The 19807-nt window shown below is 41.6% G+C and overlaps 2 protein-coding genes across 11 annotated transcripts in view; one reads left to right on the forward strand and one right to left on the reverse strand.

Moving 5' to 3' along the window:
- The window catches only part of PRR33 (proline rich 33), a 35661-nt gene extending 34236 nt beyond the window's left edge, over window positions 1–1425 (reverse strand). The window contains exon 1 of the mRNA XM_089520972.1: window positions 1259–1425. The gene's annotated coding sequence lies outside the window, so the exon portion shown is untranslated. The remainder of the gene's footprint in view (window positions 1–1258) is intronic.
- A 6287-nt stretch (window positions 1426–7712) lies between these two features.
- Window positions 7713–19807, forward strand: part of TNNT3 (troponin T3, fast skeletal type) — a 49241-nt gene continuing 37146 nt past the window's right edge. For 9 of the 10 annotated variants that reach the window (XM_089520979.1, XM_089520981.1, XM_089520983.1 and 6 more), the window contains exon 1: window positions 7714–7818. The gene's annotated coding sequence lies outside the window, so the exon portion shown is untranslated. Of the gene's footprint in view, window positions 7819–19807 lie in introns of all 10 variants that reach the window. The other variant, XM_089520980.1, reaches the window with a different exon arrangement.

Raw genomic sequence — 19807 nt, forward strand, 5'->3', positions numbered from 1 at the left:
CATGATTTCGGGAAGGGGTCTTGTAAAGGAAGATTTTCGAGAAAAGAAGGGGCTTGGTAGAAGAATCCTGTCAAACCCTTTGCAAATGCTTCCATACATTTGTTGTTGTGTGCCTCCAAGACATTTTTGACTTATGGTGACTCTATAAGACCCTATCATAAGGTTTTCTTGGCAAATCTCTTCAGAAGGGGGGGACCTTGAGTGAGTCACACTCTCTCAGCTTCAGAGGACGGCACATGAAAAGCTGTACACTGTACAGGAATGGGGAGAGAACTGAAACAGAGCAGCTTCCTTCAATAGCACAGAGTTTCATGTCAACAAACCTAAGCCCCAAATTGGCAGCCGAATGCATTTTTCTTTCTCCCTTCCCCTTTCCAATATCTAAGATATCCCCCTTTGCAATATCTAAGTTGCAATATCTAAGTCTGCTAGCCATGCTTCATGCCCAGTTAGTAGACTCTCTGGTTCCTTGGATACTCACTCCTCTCAAAAGGACAATTTAGGGGCTCTACAGCCTCAACACCACAATAATAATAATAATAATAATAATAAAGGTGTAGAGGACCTTTGATACTAAGTGGGCGAAAGAAATTGTAGCATCAGCTACATCAGCAGCCTTTTAGTTGTTTTGGGGCTGCAACTGACTAATACCACCAGCTATGCACGTCTCCTCTTGAGTTCAGTAGTCCTTCTCCAACACAGATGGGTATTAGGTTGCAGACAAACACAGTTACCTCTCTGGGAAATCTCAAATGCAGCTGAATACCCCACAGAGATCAGCTAAAGCTGCAACCTCTTTCACCCAGTTGATCTCACAGGTGTTACAAGATCTCTTTGCATATTATTATTATCATCATTACAACTTCTTTCGCCCAGTTAGTTCCAAAGCTGCTGCAAGACCCCTTTGCATACTATTTTTATTGTTGTTGTTGTTAACTTCTTTTGCACAATTAAGAGCTACAAGATCTCTTTGCATAGTATCAGTATTATTACAACTTCTTCCCCCCAGTTATTCTCAAAGGTGCTACACGGTCCCTTTGCATGCAATTACTACCACTATTGCTACTACTAACTTCTTTTGCCCAGTGAGTCTCAAAGGTGCCTCAAGATCCCTTTGCATATTATTATTATTATTATTATTATTTCCGCCAGTAATTCTCACAGATGCTAAAGGATCCCTTTGCATGACCTTGCTTTTTAAGACGAATCTCAGAGAGGCTGGGAGCAAGGGAGGCTGTTGGGGGGGGGATCTCTTTACCTGGAGAGTGCTGCTCAGTGGTTAGAGGCTGCCTCTGGCTGCTCTCAGCTCCAGGGGTTCCCTAGAGCTGCCGGCGGCGCATCCTTGCCGGGGACTCTTCCCTTTCCCTGCCCAAAATAAAACATGCCCCTCAGCAGCTCCTAGCCGCCAAAGGCGCCTCTCTCTCCTCTGCGGGGCTGCTGCTGCTGCTGCTGCGAGGAGAAAGGAGGCTGCTGCTGCTGCTGCCTCTGGGAGGGCAAGGCCAGCCACTCCACTCCACTCCACTCCGGAGCCACGCTTCTTCGGGCGCCGCGGGCCCCCTGCTGGAGAAGCCACGCAATTGCACCCTGCTCCCCAAGTCCTTCCTCTCTTGTTGTTGAAGCCCTTCCTCAAGGTGACCCTCCTGACTCAGGACCCCCTGGGGACCAGGCCTCCTTTCTCCCCCCCCCCCCAGGACCTGTCCTCCATTTCCACCTTCTGGCCAACATGGCCTCCCTTTGGAGCAGGACTAAGGCTTTAGCTGATGATACTACACCTTCATTCACCCAGCTAGCCTCACCAAATCCCTTTGCATATTCCACCTGGAATACTGTGTCCAGTTCTGGGTCCCACAATTAAAAAAGGATGTGGAGAAACTGGAGCGTGTCCAAAGGAGGGCGACTAAAATGGTGAAGGATCTGGAAACCATGTCCTATGAGGAAAGACTTAGGGAGCTGGTGATGTTTAGCCTGGAGAAAAGAAGGTTAAGAGGTGACATTTGAAGGGATGTCATATTGAGGAGGGAGCAAGCTTGTTTTCTGCTGCTCCAGAGAATAGGACCCAGAACAATGGATGCAAGCTCCAGGAAAAGAGATTCCACCTCAACATTAGGAGGAATGTCCTGACAGTAAGGGCTGTTCGACAGTGGAACACACTCCCTTGGACTGTAGTGGAGTCTCCTTCCTTGGAGGTCTTTAAGCAGAGGCTGGATGGCCATCTGTTAGGGATGCTTTGATTGAGAGTTACTGCATGGCAGGGGGTTGGACTGGATGGTCCTTGCGGTCTCTTCCAACTCTACTATTCTATGATTCTACAATATCATCATCAGCTTCATCATCATCATCATCATCATCATCATCATCATCTTCTTCTTCTTCCACTTAGTCTGAAAAGCACTACAAGGTCCCTTTACATATTATTATCAATATTATATTACAATTTCTTTCATCCAGTTAGTTTCAAGGGTGCTACAAGGTCCCTTTGCCTATTATACTTATTATTACAAATTTGTTTTGACCAGTTAGTTTCAAAGGAGTTACAAGGTCCCTTTGCTTATTAGTATCAATATTGTTATTACTACAATTATTTTCATCCACTTAGTTTCAAAGGTGCTACAACATCCCTTTGCATATCATCATCATTATTATTACCATTTCTTTCGTACAGTTAGTCCCAAAGGAGTTACAAGATCCCTTTGTGTATTATTATCAGTATTTGTTATCATTATAATTTATTTCTCTCATTTAGTTTCAAAGGTGCTTCAAGGTCCTTTTGGATATTATTATTATAATTATCATTACCATTATCACCCAGTCTCAAAGGTGCCACAAGCAGGGCTATGGTGCCACAATAAACTACACTTCCCAGAATTCCATAGCATAGAGCCATGACAGTTAAAATGGTGAGATTATTTCTGCAGTGCGGATGCCACTAAGAAGTATGAATTTATATTTATACGAGTCATTTTAGTTTTTATTTGGTCATGTCCCCCATTTTGCTGGAGTGTCCTACATTACGTGGTGCCTTGTCCTCCTTTGTGGTGAGGGCATCTGGTCATTCCAATGAAGCATCTCTAAGACCCCCAATCCTTCATTGCTCTGTTTAGGTCCTGCAGGCTCATGGCCATGACCTTCTTGATGAAGTCCATCCACCTGGCATGCAGCCTTCCACTCTTTCATCTACCCTCCACCTTCCCCAACATTATTGTCTTTTCTACTGAGTCCTGCCTTCTTAACATGTAGCCTTCTTAACATGTGGCCAATAAAACAACATTTTTATTTAAGATACATCAGCTAAAGAGATTGCCAAGGTGTGACGGCCTCACTTTCATCAGTTTCATCATCAGCCTCAGTTTCTTGACTTCCAAGTAGAGTTCTGGCTTGGTCTGTTCTAGAACCCATTTGTTGTCTTTTTGGCAGCCCACAGTAACCTCAGTACTTCTCCAGCACCATGTCTCCAATGACTTGATTTTCTTCCTGTCCACTTTCTTCAGCTTTCACATCTGAATATGGTGATAGGAGATACAATGCCTTGGATGATTTTAACTTCAGTGTTTGTCTATCTTTACATTGTAAGATCTTGTCTAGTTCTTTCATGTCTGCCCTTCCCATTCCTGATCTTCTACCTTCTTGACTACAGTCTTTGTTTTGATCAATACAGGTGCTGGAAATCTTTGACTATTTTGATTTCCTTATTATCTCTGAAGGCGTATTCCCCCACTCAGTGGTTTTATAGTCAAGGGATTTCATTTTGACCATTTCCAGAAGTTGAAAAAGCTAGTTTGAGGTAGGATTACAAATCCCAGAATTTGAAAGACCAAGATGTCTGGAAGTTGAGGATTCTGGCAGTTGTAGTTAAAAAAAATACATCTTTCTCAACCTGTTTTAACAGTTCTTTGTACTAACTGCAACTTATGGCACACTGTTTTGAAAATAAGAGGTCTACTTGTCTTCAAAAAAAAATGCCAGCAGTGCCAGGCAATTAAAGTTGGCATAGGGATATTCATTCTTCAACTGTGAAAATAAAAACATGCACACACAACTGTCCTACCTTTATGGAAAGCCAATGGGTAAAGCAGTGTATATGACTAACTGCCAATAGCCACAGATAAATATTTAAGGCAAGAAAATCATGAAAATTCTCTAACCATAAAATTGTGATAACTGTCAGTGATGTCACGAGAGTCACCCCAGTGTGGTAACCCATGCTGTCACCCATAGGGTACACAATCCAGCTGCCCCCTCCATTAGTTTGCTGGTGCAAGTGCAGTGCTGCTGCCACTCTGTAGCCTTTTCTGAGTCTTGTGGTGCTGCTGGGTGAGTGAGAAAGAAAAGCTACTCACTTTCCTGCCTGGCTAGCAGACCCACCAGGCCTGGGAGTAGTCCCTTCCCTGTTTTCTGGCAGCCTTTTCTGGCTCAGACAGCAGCCCTGTCAGATCCAGAAGAAATTGTTGGATGGCAGCAGCACCCTACTGCCACCAGCGGTCACAGCAAGTTGACAGCAGAAGTGCCCTGGGTGGTGTGTGTGGCTGGAGGGGTTTCTTGAGGCAGATGGGAGCAACCACCCCACCAAGTTTTCACAATACCCCCCCCCCGAGGTGTCACCTAGTGCTGTCTGAGTTCCCTGCACCCCCCCCCCCCCAGTTACGCCCCTGATAATTGTGCAAGTATGTGTGGTTTTTTTTACAGAGCCATGGGATGTAACAGTTTTCCAAAGGGAAGTCATGTTAGTCCATTCCAACAAAGCCAAAAATTATTCTTGGGATGCTTTAAAGACTACCTGATTTTACTGGCACAGGTAATGGTGCTCTTTATTTTGGGTGTTTTGATCTGGCAGGTCCAGCTGTGTCCTCCCTTATCCACTGACTTTACATGATAATTGGATAGTTTGCAAGACAGTGCGAACACTGTAATGACCCAAGTCAGCTGACAGCGTGATGTGGCAGCTACCAATCCAATGCGGTTGTAGGCTGCATCAATAGAAGTATAGTGTCTAGACCAGCCTTTCTCAAATAGTGGGGCGGGCCCCCCAGGGGGGGCGCAAGGCTCCGTAAAGGGGGGCATGAGGCTCTGTTATGCAGAGGTGTACTTATAACAATTTTATAGACAAATGATACTATTTACAGTCGCGCGGGGGTGGGGCGCGCGAAATGTTTTCTTTTTCCTAGGGGGGGCATGACAGAAAATAATTGAGAAGCACTGGTCTAGACCAAGGGAAGTAATAGTACCACTCTATTCTTCTTTGGTCAGGCCTCACCTGGAATACTGCATCCAGTTCTGGGCACCACAATTAAAAAAAACTTGTGAACAAGTTGAAGTGTGTCCAGAGGAAGGCAACCCCACATGGAGAAAGTGTGGAAACCATGTCCTGTGAAGAGTGACTTAAGGAGCTGGGTATGTTTAGCCTGGAGAAGAGGAGGTTAAGAGGTGGTATGATAGCCTTGTTTTAACATTTGAAGGGATGTCATACTGAAGATGGAACTTTTTTTTTTTTTTTTTTTTGCAGCTTCACAGAATATAGACCTAAAACAGTGGATTGAAACTACTGGAAAAGAAATTCCACGACAACACTAGGAAGAACTTCCTGACAGTAAGAGCTGTTCGACAGTGGAACAAACTCCCTTGGACAGTGGTAGAGTCTCCTTCTTTGGAGGTTTTTAAACAGGCTGGATGGCCATCTGTTGGGAGTGCTTTGATTGTGAGTTCCTGCATGGCAGGGAGTTAGACCTGGTGGCCCTTGAAGTCTCTTCCAACTTTATAATTCTAGGATTCAGTTAAGTTCTCATGGTTGAAATGCGGTTTACTTTCAGGGAAGTAGCTATGTTAGAGCCTTACCACACATGGGGGGTTTGCAGCTCAGATCCGCAGTCACTCCTGTTCTAGCAACGTGAAACGTGATGTTTTTTCACACCAGATCCGGAGTCACTCCTGTGTAGCAATGCAAATTCATGTTAAAATGTGATGTTTTACCACACCTGGTTGCCTTTCCATTGCCCTTTCGAATAAGGGGGAAGCGGAGTCAGTTTGATTCCAGACAAGTCATGTGATGTGGATTCAAGCAAAGCGTGGTGAGTGCACATTGTATTACCACACCAGAAGGTTCAACGATTCGAATCGGCACCCTTGTGCATGCTCAATGGGGCTCTGGAAGCTGTCCTCCTTCCCTGCCCCCTCCTTAGCTGTCACCCTTCATCGGGGTGAAGGAGCAGTCAGGGGATGATGGGATAGGTGGCAGGGGGTCACTGGGGCCAGGATCGGGCTGAAAGAGCAGTCAGGATGATGGGATAAGTGTCAGGGGGTCACTGGGGCCAGGATCGGGCTGAAGGAGCAGTCAGGGGTTGATGGGATAGACCACAGGGGGTCACTGGGACCAGGATCGGGATGCAGGAGCAGTCAGGGGATGATGGGATAGGTGGCAGGGGGTCACTGGGGCCAGGATTGGGCTGAAGGAGCAGTCCGGGGATGATGGGATGGGTGGAAGGGTGGCAGAGAGGATGAGATGGCATGAAGGAGGAGGAGGGGAATGAAGGAGCAGGACACAGGGGGGCAAGGGGGCGACATCAGAGAGATCTTCCACCAGACCAATTCAAAGTGAAATCGAAGTGAGCTTGAAAGCAAATTCTGTGAATTCACTTTTTTCTGATTTCACCAAAATAAGGGGTCACTTTGGAATCACTGCAGAAGTGCCACTGATGGAGCGCCCATATAAAGGAATCTCGTCTGATAACACATTCACATTATAATGTGAATTCGCATCGTTGGACCCTCATTCACCCCGGATCTGAGCTGCATAAAGCTCCAAAAAGCTCAGTGTGATAAACACCTTAGTCTGTTGCTCCTCAAACAACAGCATTACTAAGACTAGCACATTTTATTAGGTATCTCATGGACTGCAGTCCACTTCATCAGATACTTTCCTCATTCCTCATTGAGATTGTATTGTGCTAGGAAATCATGTACACAGCCCTCATGAATTTCAGCAGGCAAAGTGAGGCAGTCATCTTGGGTGTGAGAACTGGGGAAGGTAGTGTAAATGACATGTTGGGGGACAGGATGTTGTGTACTGTATGTCTTGTCCTATTCCAGTACCAAAACTGGTTTGCTACCACCAAGTGCAGTGGAAGATACTGGCCCATTGCCATTGTCACAGTAGGATTCAACTGCCAGACTGGTCTTCTTCTGTACACATAAAGGGAGCATGTGCCATATAGTCCTTTGCAGCAGGCAGCAAAATGCTTTGGACTGTGTCTGCTCAGCAAGATCTCACTATTTGCCAAAGTGCATCTCAACTCACATTCTTTAAAACAATAAACTAGAATACACCTACTTTGGGTGATAATGCATGCAGCTAGTTTTACTAAAACTGGAACAATTATAGGATAAAATGGGCTTTAAAATGGCATAGGATGCAGAATGACATTAGGCTCCTCTCTTCACACCATGCTTGGAGAGCCTGCATCTCCTTTGCACTGAACAACCTTCTTTAAATTTTGCTTGCCTGGTTGGGTTATAAATATAGAAGCCAAGGGTATAGGGTGTTTGTCCCCCCCCCCCCAAATGTGTCCCTCCCATCTTAGCTTGGTGCAATTCCTTCAGCTGCTGCTATGGGTGGTATGACCTTTTCTCATTCCCACCCCCTTTCCCTCTCTCTCCCTTTCCTTACTTTTTCCCTCCACCGAGTTGTGTGCCATGACCAATGAGATTCTCTAGAAGATCAAATGTCACTATAACAGGAGGACTTAATCGCCTGGTGGAGTTTGCAGACCCTGCAGCCTGTCCCATTCGGCAGAAAGCTCCTTGCTTCTCTGAGCTTCTCCCTCTCAGGTAAGAATGAGATTCAGTCAAGAGATCTATCGGTGAAAGGGAACAGAGAAGAAAAAGTATGTACAAACCTTTGTTTCTAAGACTAGGAAGGCATGTAAGGAAGATGGGTAGATGTTTGTGGGCCTAGAATAACTGCACACATCCTATTCTCCCATTACGATTTGACCCTTTTCCCTAATGTTCTGAAGAGGACTTGCAATAAAAAATTGGGATCCATTAAAACAAAAAAATGGGAGGAAGTGGATCAAAACTAGGACCTTGAGTAAGATCTACATGGTTCCAGTGGTGATCACGAAAAGTATACATCATATACACATAATACTAGAATATTCTGTCCTGAAAATATTACTCCAAGTGTGGATTTCCTCACAAATCATATTCAGTAGGAAAGGAATGCCAGACTTTGGGGAAGAGTTAATGAAAGCATTCCTTTTACATCAAGTGACACATTGACAATAAAAGGTGATGAATCTGTCTGGAGGGTACAGAAATGTTAAAGTACTTGGATACAATGATTAATTTGTGTAATTTTATCAATAGCAGTGAAGAATTAAGTTACATAGATCCCATCACCTTCAAACAAGTGTCAAAGAAAGAGTTAATGGTGGCATGATGATTTTGGAGTGCAATTTTTTTAGTTGTAGGCATACAAAGACAAGCCAGTGAGCTGAGCTCAGTAGAGAGATAAAGTTTTATTGAGTGATAATTATTTTTTACAACTTTTTGACCTCTATTTAAAACATTCTGGGTTGAAGGCTGTTTGACCCCAGACATGAACTACATGATATCATTAATGGTCAAGCCCCCATGAATTATTCCCAAAGATGGATTTTAGTGACCCAGTGATTTTGCAAGTATATACTAAGAACATTGGCTTCCTTTAAAACGATGTATTTCTGTACTGGACTCTGGGAATATGGAGCATTATAGGGAAGCATGTTGCTCATATCCTCCGATTGTCCTAACTGGATTAACATAATCTGTGAGTCAGACCTTAGTATATATTTGATATGACAAGGATTAGTCAGGAGTTGATTCTTAATTTGTGCTGTTTGTCCAATTTCTACAAGCAGGACAGTCTTAATGGAAAATGGCAAGAAATTCAGTTTCTAACAGTGAAGTTGCTTAACTGGCTAATATACAGTTGCCATCTTGGAAAACTGTGGCCCTTTGGGAGGCATGGAAAGGTATTTGGCAGAGGAAAGCCCTGAGCATAAAAAGCTGCCAGGACTCAACATAGTGTCTTTCTTCTTCTCTTTAAGAAGAAACTTCTCAATAACATGTTTTATGGCCATGGGCATTTAGGCAAGTTTTAAATGTTGGGGATATATGTTGCTTTAACTGTTTTGTTGCAATTTATTGCTGGAAACCACTATGATCTATACAGGAATAGCGGTATATAAATAAAATTTTTATTGTTTTTATTATTATTATTATTAAATCTTCACAGAAGCTGGGGGACATTCCGATTAGCACTGGAGTAGCATAATATGTCTTCAGCCTGTGTGGTGATATTATTCCTAATTTTAAAAAAGTGAGATGAGAATAAATCTAAAACTGTATTGGCTTATTGTGCTGACTGACTATGGCTGAGGTATGACACTCGACTAAGAGTCCATGTAGACATTACAGTGCCTGTGTACAAGCTAGTTTAAATGGCTCTGTACAGCTGCAATCTCCATAGGGCAAGCCATTTTGTGTATAGCAGCTCACAGTGTGGACTGGATAATTTTCTGTACACCACTGCAGGCCGTTGCAGAGGAGATCATCATGAGGACTGCCACCATGTGGTAGCTGTAAGGTGTGCACCAGTCATTGTGGGCCAAAATACCCCTCTTATTTGTTTTAATAATAAATTGTGGAGAACCATCATAGTGTAGTGGTTTGAACGTTGGACTATGATCAGGGTTCAAATCCTCATTCAAGCATAAAAACCCACTGAGTGGCCTTAGGCAAGTCACATTTTCTCACCCTCAGAGAATGGCAATGGCAAACCCCATCTGAAGACCATTGCCAAGAAAGCCCTAAGATAGTTTTGGCTTGGGGTTGCCATAAGTTATAAGTGACTTGGAGGCACACAACAACAAATGAAATTTTTTCCCCCACACTCAGATGCCCTCTTCCTATTCTGAAGTGCCAGAGCCAAGCTGAGTATGCTTACTAGATTAGCTGGTTCCACTTGAGGACATTTTGCACTTTTGCTTATCACATATAGTGCAGTTCACCCGTAGCCATGCAACATGTTATTTCGGTTATTTTAGTTCAATACTCCTTGTATGAAAGGGAAAATCTGTGGCTTACAGAAGTTGAGTGATAAGATCAAGATACCAGCATTGATTTTGATGACAATAGGATTGACGTTGTATCACCTTATAACCACCAACAGCTAGTTTTACTGATGCATTTATTTGTGTGGAGACCAAGGGTTTAACCATCTGCAACTGCTTTCAAAACCTTCTCAAGTCAGATCCTTATCAGAAATTTCACAAGGCATTCCCAGAGAGGGTGCAGCTGTGTGAAAGGAGATCGGAGCTAGGCCGGGTTTCTTTCTGAGGGTTTCGTATTCTTAGTTAACTCTGTGCTTTGGAAACAAGCAGAACATAAGCAACCGGGGCACAAATGCATGGGATTAAGAATGAACAACTTGGAAGCTATTTTTTTAAAATGACTCCAGCTGTTGAGTTCTTCATCCCAAATATAGAATCACATTGTAGTCCAGCTAAGTGGCTAAGAAGAATTTATGCGAGATAGCAAGAGAAAGAAAATAGAAAAGAGTACAAAGATACACACACACACAAAGATAGATAGGTAGATAGGTAGATAGATAGATAGATAGATAGATAGATAGATAGATAGATAGATAGATAGTTGCAATTGCATACATCAGTTTTAGTGTATGTGCTGCCATATTACATGTATTAGATTGACTAGATATCCTAGATGGTATCTCCCAAATGATAGTCATGCTGACTTTTTTCCTTATGCACATCCAGCTCTACCTGTCAAGTCTCCTCTTCACTGCCTGTCCATTTTCTTGTTCTCCCTTCTTCTCATACTCCTTCTGCCTTACCTCCCTTGTATGGCTAAGGAGAGAGAATGATTGATAGGAGGGAGGCTATTTTCATAAATGGCCTCTGAGGTGTGAGGGAGTGAATTCAATCTATCAAGGGGAAGATGGGTACATTCTCAGCTGTTGAGAAGTTCCCGAGGAGATGGGCACTGTGTTTTTAAGCCAAGAAATGGAATAGGTTTGGGCCAAAAGGAACATATAGTTCAGAGCAAGAAGCAGAGATGGATCAGGGATTTATGTGACAGAATCATGATCCACCTTGTCTGCTTTGGTTTGGCTCAGCCTTCAGTCTCTATTTATAACTCCTGAACTTCATATAGGGACTGTCAAATTTAGAAGAGTTTTTGAAGAGTTCCTTTCAACTGCATATAAAATGTAGCTACCTGCTGTTACTGTGGTTTCCTAGCTTCAGATACATGCAGTGGGCAACTGACACAATAAAATAACATTTTAAAGTCTTGTGAAACTGGCTTGCCCCATGGTGTGCAGTATTTGTGTTTGGATCCCTCAACTTCTTAATTATAAAACTACTATTTTAGGTGCAAATTTACATGACAGTAGCAATGACAGAGATGAAATCAGAGCTGGGAAAAGTTTTGATTTTGGATTTCAGCTCACAGAATTTCCAGCCATTATGACCACTCACCATTGTAGTTCAAAAAGTAACTTTCCAAGCTCTGGTTCATAGTGCTGTATAGGTTCTGAGGGGGATTAATATAGATACTTGTGTGGATTAAATTTGCGGATGATAGCAGATTTGAGGGGATTGAGTGAGAGGATGGCAAAGAAGAATGGATTAAGCATTTCTCCCAATCCAGTGGGTGACATTGGTTTTTAAAAATGGCCTGTCCCAAATCTAAGAATGAATGGTGCCCCATTCTATCTAACTGAGCATATAAGATGCTGGAGTTCACTTCTTAGAGTATGCATAGCTATGGTTAATCCAAAACTCACATCAAGCCTTATCAAACTTGTCGAATCCTACCCATGCAGAAACAGGATTTTAAAAGCAAAACAACCTAGTAAATGTGGGATGTGACACATTTGTGCCAAAGAGCAATAATGAGAAAATAAAGAGAATGGAAAACTGACAAAAATGACACCTTTTTACTTTCGGGAAGTTCCCAAAAGTAAAAAGGTCGTTGTTTTTGTCAACTTTCTATTCGCTTTGTTTTTGCATTATAGCTCTTTGGAAGAAACGTCAGCTGAAAAAATCCTGGATTTGGTGGGGTTTTTTCTACTTTTAAATCCCGTTTCTGTCTGGGATTCATCTAGTGTGATAAGGTCCACTCAGACAATACTGAAAAGAGATCCTGAGTATACCTCTTGGACTGGGAACTGCTTCTGTTTCATTGGTATTATTTAGAATAGAACCTCCTGAAGCAACTGATTGCTTGGACTGGGCTTGGTGTTAGGATTCTTTACCAAGCATTTCCAATCCTTCCATAAAAGTGTAGTGCCCATGAAATGTTAGTAATTGTGATTGCTCAACAGATTTAAAGACTTATTCCATAGTGCAGACATGCCTTTAGAACCAGCGGTCAGTAGCAGACAACTCAGCTGTGGTGTATGTGAAATATTGATTTAAAAACTTATTAAAAGGTACAATATAGGAGTCTATTTCTTTGCTCCTGGCTAACCATGCCATTGGGATTTATGGAAAAGTAAACCCAACATCCTTGTCTACAATTGACTATTGGATATTAAGAGATGCAGCAGCAGATCTTAATTCCCAGGATGGTTCTTAAGGCTGATTCCTAAGCAACTAGGACTCAGACTACACTACAGAAGTAATTCTTCACTCATTTATTCTCAAACAAAATGATGTATAATTTTGGGAATTTTCTTCAGGTTTCAAGAAAATCTTCCAAACCATGCAGTGTTCAAAGCCCATTCATGATTTGGGATTTATTCTGTGAAAAGTCAGCAAATGGTTGATTAGGAAAGAAACCAGCACTTTATACAAAGAGAACAGCATTTTCCAGTGCAAAAAATTCTGTTCTCTGTGCAAATCATCCATGTGTAACTGTTGAACAGAATAAGCTCCCAATTGCACCATTATATGTGCAGGAAATAACATTTTCTGCAAAGAAAATAATATTTCTACTCAGAATATGCTGTTTCCTATACTGAAAAAGCTGTTTTCTGCACAAAACAGCATGGCATATTTTGCTCAGAATAAGTTCTGACCTACAAAGATGATCATGACTCAAGCAAACTTCTCATCAGGGTTTCTCAACACTCAAGGAACACATTTTTCAACATTTGTCATAATATTTTCAAATATTCTTTCAATTGCTAGAGTATATAAGGCTAGAAGATGCTTTGAAAACATTGAAGAAATCAGCTTAAAACAAATTTACGATATTAGGCTCTTTTGATATAAGAAGCTGACATGTGTTGACAGTTGTTTGCTAGAAGCAAGTAAACATATGTTATTTTCACCCTTATTTATATTTTTCTATCCAGATCTTGATGTTATGAATCTTTTGAGTGTTTCCTCTATGTCAGTGCAAAGTTCTGTTTCTTCTGGGTTTATGTGGAATTATAATGGCCCACACCTTTGAAACATGGCACACTTCTATAAGGGGGACAGGATCCACTTCCCCTCAGAGAATGTGATGCTTATTTCCATAATATGACCTCCAGCTTAGAAGCCTACAAATAGGAACATGGGGAGGAGAGGGTGGGTGCTTAAGTATGGCCCCTTCCTGTGGTAGGTATGAAGGAACAAGACGGAAATGTTGCTGTTGTTGTTATTGAGTGCCTTCAAGTAAGTAAATTCTGGATTATAGTGGCCTTTTCCTAGGGTTTCCTTGGCAAGATTTATTCCAAGGATGTTTGCCATTCCCTTCTTCCAAGGCTTAGAGAATATGACTTGTTCAAGATCATCCAGTGAGTTTCCATGACTGAGTGGGCATTTGAACCTTGGTCTCTAAGATTTCTAATCTGACATTCAAGAGGAAATTGCAGCCTGAAATTAGGCAGGTAGATCATAACAGTTAAAATAAAGGAGGCAGCATGGAGAACTATCCAGCAGAGTTTGGTCAACTTTCACTGTAGTTTTACTATATTTCTATTTGAGTTGTAATACAGCATTGGTGTCCAGTTTCTTTCACCTCCATCTCAATTTAGCATCTATTTATAGACAAAATATGAGGATGGTCACATGCTAGGAACACATATTTCAAATCTATAGGCCATGGGAGGAAGATCCACATAAAAATTGAGTTGTGAATTGTATAGTTCCAGCTCCTTGAGGAAGATATGGCATTTATTTATTTTAAAAAAACAAAACAAAACAGTCTAGTCCAGTTAATACTAAACAGAGTAGACCCATTCAATTATTGATTTAATGAATCTACTCTGGTTAAGACTAGCACAACTAGATTTAAGCCACTGACTATTTAAATTCAGTAAGAGCCATATCACATTATTAAACTCAGGAGGCAAATGAAAAATGCATCTTTTTTTCCTTCTCTCTACATGACGTAGTTCTCTTTTGTTCTCTTCTGGTTGTAAAACTATGGGAGAGGGTTGTAAAAGTGTCATAAAAGTGTCCCATTTGCTAAAATGAAATAATCCCTTTGGCAAAAAAATGAGACTTTTTCAATGCTTTCCCATACTTTTACAACCTGAAGAGAATGAGAATCATGCGGAGGGAGGGAAAAAAAGATTTGTCTTTTCATCTGCCTCCCAAGTTTGTTTAATAATGCGATAAGGCTCTAAGTTGCAATAGATGGAATCAGTTGGAGCCCAGAGAGACTACTTTTCCATTCCATCACAAAAAAAGTTTCAATAGTAAGCAAGAAAGAGATAATCTGTCTGGAGAAGATGCCTGACTAGGACTGAGCCAAATGTCCAGGGATGGTCATTTTTACCATAAATAAAGCCCCCAACACACAAACAGTGTTGACATCAGTGGTGCCCTTGCTGTCAGTCCCATTTTCCCTCAGAGATGCCCTCATTTGGCAAACTGGATTGGCCAGATGGTGATGTCACTGCTACTAAGATGAAGAGCTATTTTCACATTGCCATTGATCAGTTTGCAAGCAGTTGATTCCCTGGAGTGCTTCTGCCTGAATGCTAAGTGCCAAGGAATTCTGACAGAATGGGGACTGGAGGCATGTCAGGGAATGTACTTCACAATATGTTTTGTTCCTTTTCATGCACTTGAAAATGGAGGGCATGTTTTGTGAAGAAGAAAACATTCTTGCACCATGCAGGGCCAGCCCTATCACCAACCAGAGAGAGGTGGCTGCTTCAAGCAGTTGTTTGGGACTGTCATAAAAGAGAAGGATATGATTCAGTACTTATTATTGTTTTAATTTTCCTTTAAGGACTGGGGAGAGGCTTTTCTTAGGATTTTCTGCTTAATGTGCTAAAAGAATTGGACAGGTCTTAACCTGGGTAATGGGGGATTGGCTTTGATCTCAGGTAGCAAATTGTAGGGAGAAGGGGCACTGGCATTGCTCTTTTGCTTTGCCTCAGCTGTATGTCAAAGTTCCTGTTTTACAACATAAGGATTGTTGTCAGCTATGATGGAGGAAACATAATGTGTGAATGTGAGCACTTTTCACATTACCATTTGTCACTAGGACAAAGAAAAGTCACAGCTGTAGAGCACCCCTTACTTTTCATCTCTCACATTTCCATTGAGAACTCAACACATGGCAGAACTTTTAAATGTTACTTTTTTTGCACTACAGCTCCCAGAATACTTTTGCCAACCATTTTGCATATTTGCAATTTGCTCTTTGAACACACACAAGGTAAACTGCAACCACAAGTGTGAACACAGCAGTTGCCTGCATGCAATATCATGGTGTGTTACAATCTGGATGCAGGAACTGCATAATTTCCTGTAAAAAAAATGACTTCTGTTATAGAATAGTGGTTATAGGAGAAATTGCCTGGGAATGTCAAAAGAGTCTTAATATGGGTATGCTTTTAATTTTTATACTAACATTCACTGCCTGTTCAAATGTTACTTTTTTAGCTGAAAAATACACTGTATTTGCAGCTTCATGCTAAGAAGTATCAGCCCATTTAGGTTGCCCCATCCCAACCCCATCCCATATTTTCTGGGTAAATGTGCCCATTTTGTGACATTATGATGTGGTGCATTTACCTGCTCCATCTCCTCCAGAAGCAAGTAGGTACGCTGGCACAGAAACATATAACCCCATGGTATTAGAATTTAGCTAGGCCCCCCTAGACAATAGCTAGAAGGAATAAAATAAAAATACAGTTGTTGGTTCAAGTCATGGTAACCATGCATTTAAAGTAATGGGTGGGAGTGGGTGTTGTGTCAACATTTCATGGTCTTTCATTATTAAGCCACAGTTCTTTTACAGATATTGATTAATGTTCCTGTTTGTGTTGCAATACCCCCCAATAGGTGCAAGGCTTCCAGTCATGAGGGAGGCTAGATATTCAGATCAGTTAACTATTATTATTATTATTAGCTTTATTTATAAAGCGCCATAAATGTACAAGGCGCTGTACAAAACCAGGTAAAATCAAAAATATATAAAAGCCTGCCTATGGCGTACAATCTAGAAGTTAAAACAACAAATATCCAGTATTGAATCAAGCATCAGAACAACCAGGTCACAATCACAGTCTCCCTGGGAACGCTTCCCTAAACAATATGGTCTTTAACTCGGCTTTAAAGCTGGTTAGAGACGTGTTGAGTCGTGCTTGTAAGGGGAGGAGGTTCCAGGAGTGAGGGGCAGCAAGCGAGAAGGGACAAATCCGGGATGGGGCCGTGGAGATCCTGGGCTGGGACAGGAGACCTTGGCAACCAGAACGGAGGTAATGATCTGCAATTGTAATTTAGGAGAGACAAAATTTTGTCCAAAATACATCAAGTCTGGGATCTATTCACCCTAACTTCAGTCTCTTGCAGTGATCGTGAAAGTGAGATAGTGCCTGAAATTGTGCACTACACATGTTTCTTAGTGCAATGACTATGAATCAGTGGCATGGTCCCATGATAATCCTTAAAGGCATGGTCCTAATACAGTTCCACACAATGAACATTTCTGGTGCCATTTTTGAAAAGGCCATAGTGCAAGACAGCGTGGGCATAGATACGCATAAACACACATGGATTCTGCAGAGTACTCTCCCATGAGCAAATGGTTTATTAACAAGTATGGCTCCCAAATGTTTTGTCACTGTCCAGAATCTTCCAACCCTTTCAGCTCCTAAGATGGAAGTGAAACACTTTCTTTTGCTATAGCATCAGCCCACCATAAAGCTTTTGTGACTAACCATTTGGAGATCACTCATCATTGGGAAACTTTCAGCAAGGTGTCAGTACCTATAAGGCAATGGAATACACTAAAGTGTTTATTCTTGAAAATTTAAATGTATTCATGGAAAAACAGATGTGTCTTTAGAAGGCTTTTATCTGATCTGTGAAATGTGCATGATTTTATTATTAAAATAATTTGTATTGATCATCATAATGTTAATCCAGTTATTAGTTATTAATCTATTTGAACTAGTGTCAGGAACAGTGAGGAGTCCAATGATTTATTTCACATTCACAGTTACTGTTTCAGCTCTTTCATTCAGCAATGGCAGATTAAGGTAACATGGATCTCTACCAACAAGCCAGTTTTTGCCAAAGAGCTAGAATTAGTAGCAAATCTTTCTCCTTCTTGAGGTACCCTAAACTAGCCCCCAGCTCCCTTGGAATCAGCAGAAATATATCTGTATCTATAACTTTACATACATTGACATTAATACATGCCTTGAGATACCTCCTTCTGTGTGTGTTCCTATTTTTAAGGAAAACTAACTATAATTGTATAAAGGGCTAGATTCAGTATTGACTGGAAGGTTAAAATAGATGCATTAGCCAGTAATCCTTGTGTTGTTGTTATGTCTTCCAGTCAGCTTTGGTTCATGGCTATACTATCCTAGATTTTCTTGGTAAGATTGATTCAGAGGAGGTTTGCCACAGTCTTCCTGTGAAGCTGAGTTAGTGTCCATTTGAACTTTAGACACCTGGAATCCTAGTCCAGCACACAGAGCACTACACCACACTAGCTTCTGTAGCTCCAGAAGTCCAGTAAGTGCCATTTTAGGGAAACAGACTCAGTGGATCTTCTGTCCTTTTCTCTTCACTGTTTGTGTTGTGTGTTGTGTGCCTTCAATGCATTGCCGACTTATGGTGACCCTAATGCAAACCTATCATAGGATTTCCTTGGCAAGATTTATTTAGAGGAGGTTTGCCATTGCCTTCCCCTGAAGCTGATAGTATGTGATTTGTCCAAATGAACTAGTTACACCATTCCATTGATTCCCCAAAGCAAATAGCATTGTCTGAGTTCCTGTCCCCCCCCCCCCCCCCCCACCGTAGTTAAGGGTTTATGTCTGGAAGACTAAGAGCATCCCAGCCGTGTAAGCATACACCCTTCTCAATGTTTACACTGTTTTCATTAAGTGTTGTCACTGGGAGCTGGGCAGGAACCCTTATATGGCAGGACTCTTGCCTTCAGGATTATGAGACCCTTCTGAAATAGAAACTTTGTGAGTCGCAGATGTTCTTTTAGGACATCCACCCATCTGCCAGTTCCTTCAAGACGCCTCTCATGTATCAGCTGAGTAATGAAGTTAAGAGAAGGCTTGGGTTTCTAGGGGGAGGACCCCTCTTTTCTAATTTAAGGCTCCATCCATCCTTGATTTAGGTGGATGTGGGATAAAATCACTCCTGCAGAGCTATCACAAACCTCCTTGAGAGTTTCTAACCCTTTAAAATACTTCTGGAAAGGGATAGTTAAACACCAGAACAGTAAAGCCATTTGTTGCTGTTCTTCTAAGCCCCTTCTGAGATTGTTACTCCTTTCTGGAGAAATGAAGACCTACATTTGGCAGGATATGCAGGAAATCCTGTTCTGTCATGAAGCCTGTGGAGCCCACCTCTTGCTTGGCTGGGCAAAACTGGTATACTTTTCTTGTTTTTAGTGGAGCAGAGCCATTCCTTACAGCTGGGGATTGAGGAGGTCACTGGCTCTCAAGTGAGGACAAAAATCCACCATGATCTTGGCCTTTTTTGTTGTTTGAAAGCTGGCTGTAGTAAATACAAGAGCTAGCCAGCGAAGAGTTCCTAAATAATCCTGTGAGTTTGAGCATTTTTCCATCTACCTCTCAGACGTAAACATACAACTGAACTGGACATATTTGTCTTTGGTATAAATACAAACCTTTCCTTAACTATGATTAATGTGTACCCGCCCAGGCATGAACACTTTATGCACTGGCTATTCATGCAGAAAGGTGGATCAATCATGCAGTCTGTGCTTTATTTCAGCCTGGTTCAAAGCTCTTATCAACGTCACCAACTCTCATCCTCAGTCCACCAGTTTTTAAATCTCCCTTCCAGAGTTACTGTAAGGACAAATGGGGAAAAGCAATTAGCAGAGCACATTGTGCTTTAGGTAGTGTGCAAGTATGTTTATTATCAATAATAAATTATACTACTAATGTAGAAAGATAGTGATAGTTAGGCTGTTGCCAGGATCAATCATTATCATATACCATCTGAGCATGTCTTCAGATGCTTCTTCACACATATAACACTGTGTGCAGTCCTGTCTTTGTTCTCTCATATTGACAGAGCTTAGAAAAACTTTACCTGTGGACTGCCAGAATCTAACCAGCATGTCCAGAGTTGTTGTCTAATGTGGTATCTTTTCCAAGCTCTGGTGTGACCACATTTTTATGGGTTTGAAGTGTGAGAATACATTGCCATGTGTTTTCCACTGGATATTAAAGAAATGAAATACTGGAGAGAAGGAGAGAACCAGGTTGTGCTTTGACAAGTGACAGGCTAGCATAATGTTTGATGATTAATTTTGTGAAGAGTTCATTGCTAAAACAATGTCATTTTGGGTGAGTTAATTT

Source organism: Sceloporus occidentalis, unplaced genomic scaffold (genome assembly GCF_023333645.1).
Source record: "Sceloporus occidentalis isolate IW3139 unplaced genomic scaffold, rSceOcc1.0.p SCAF_4, whole genome shotgun sequence".
NCBI lineage: Eukaryota > Metazoa > Chordata > Lepidosauria > Squamata > Phrynosomatidae > Sceloporus > Sceloporus occidentalis.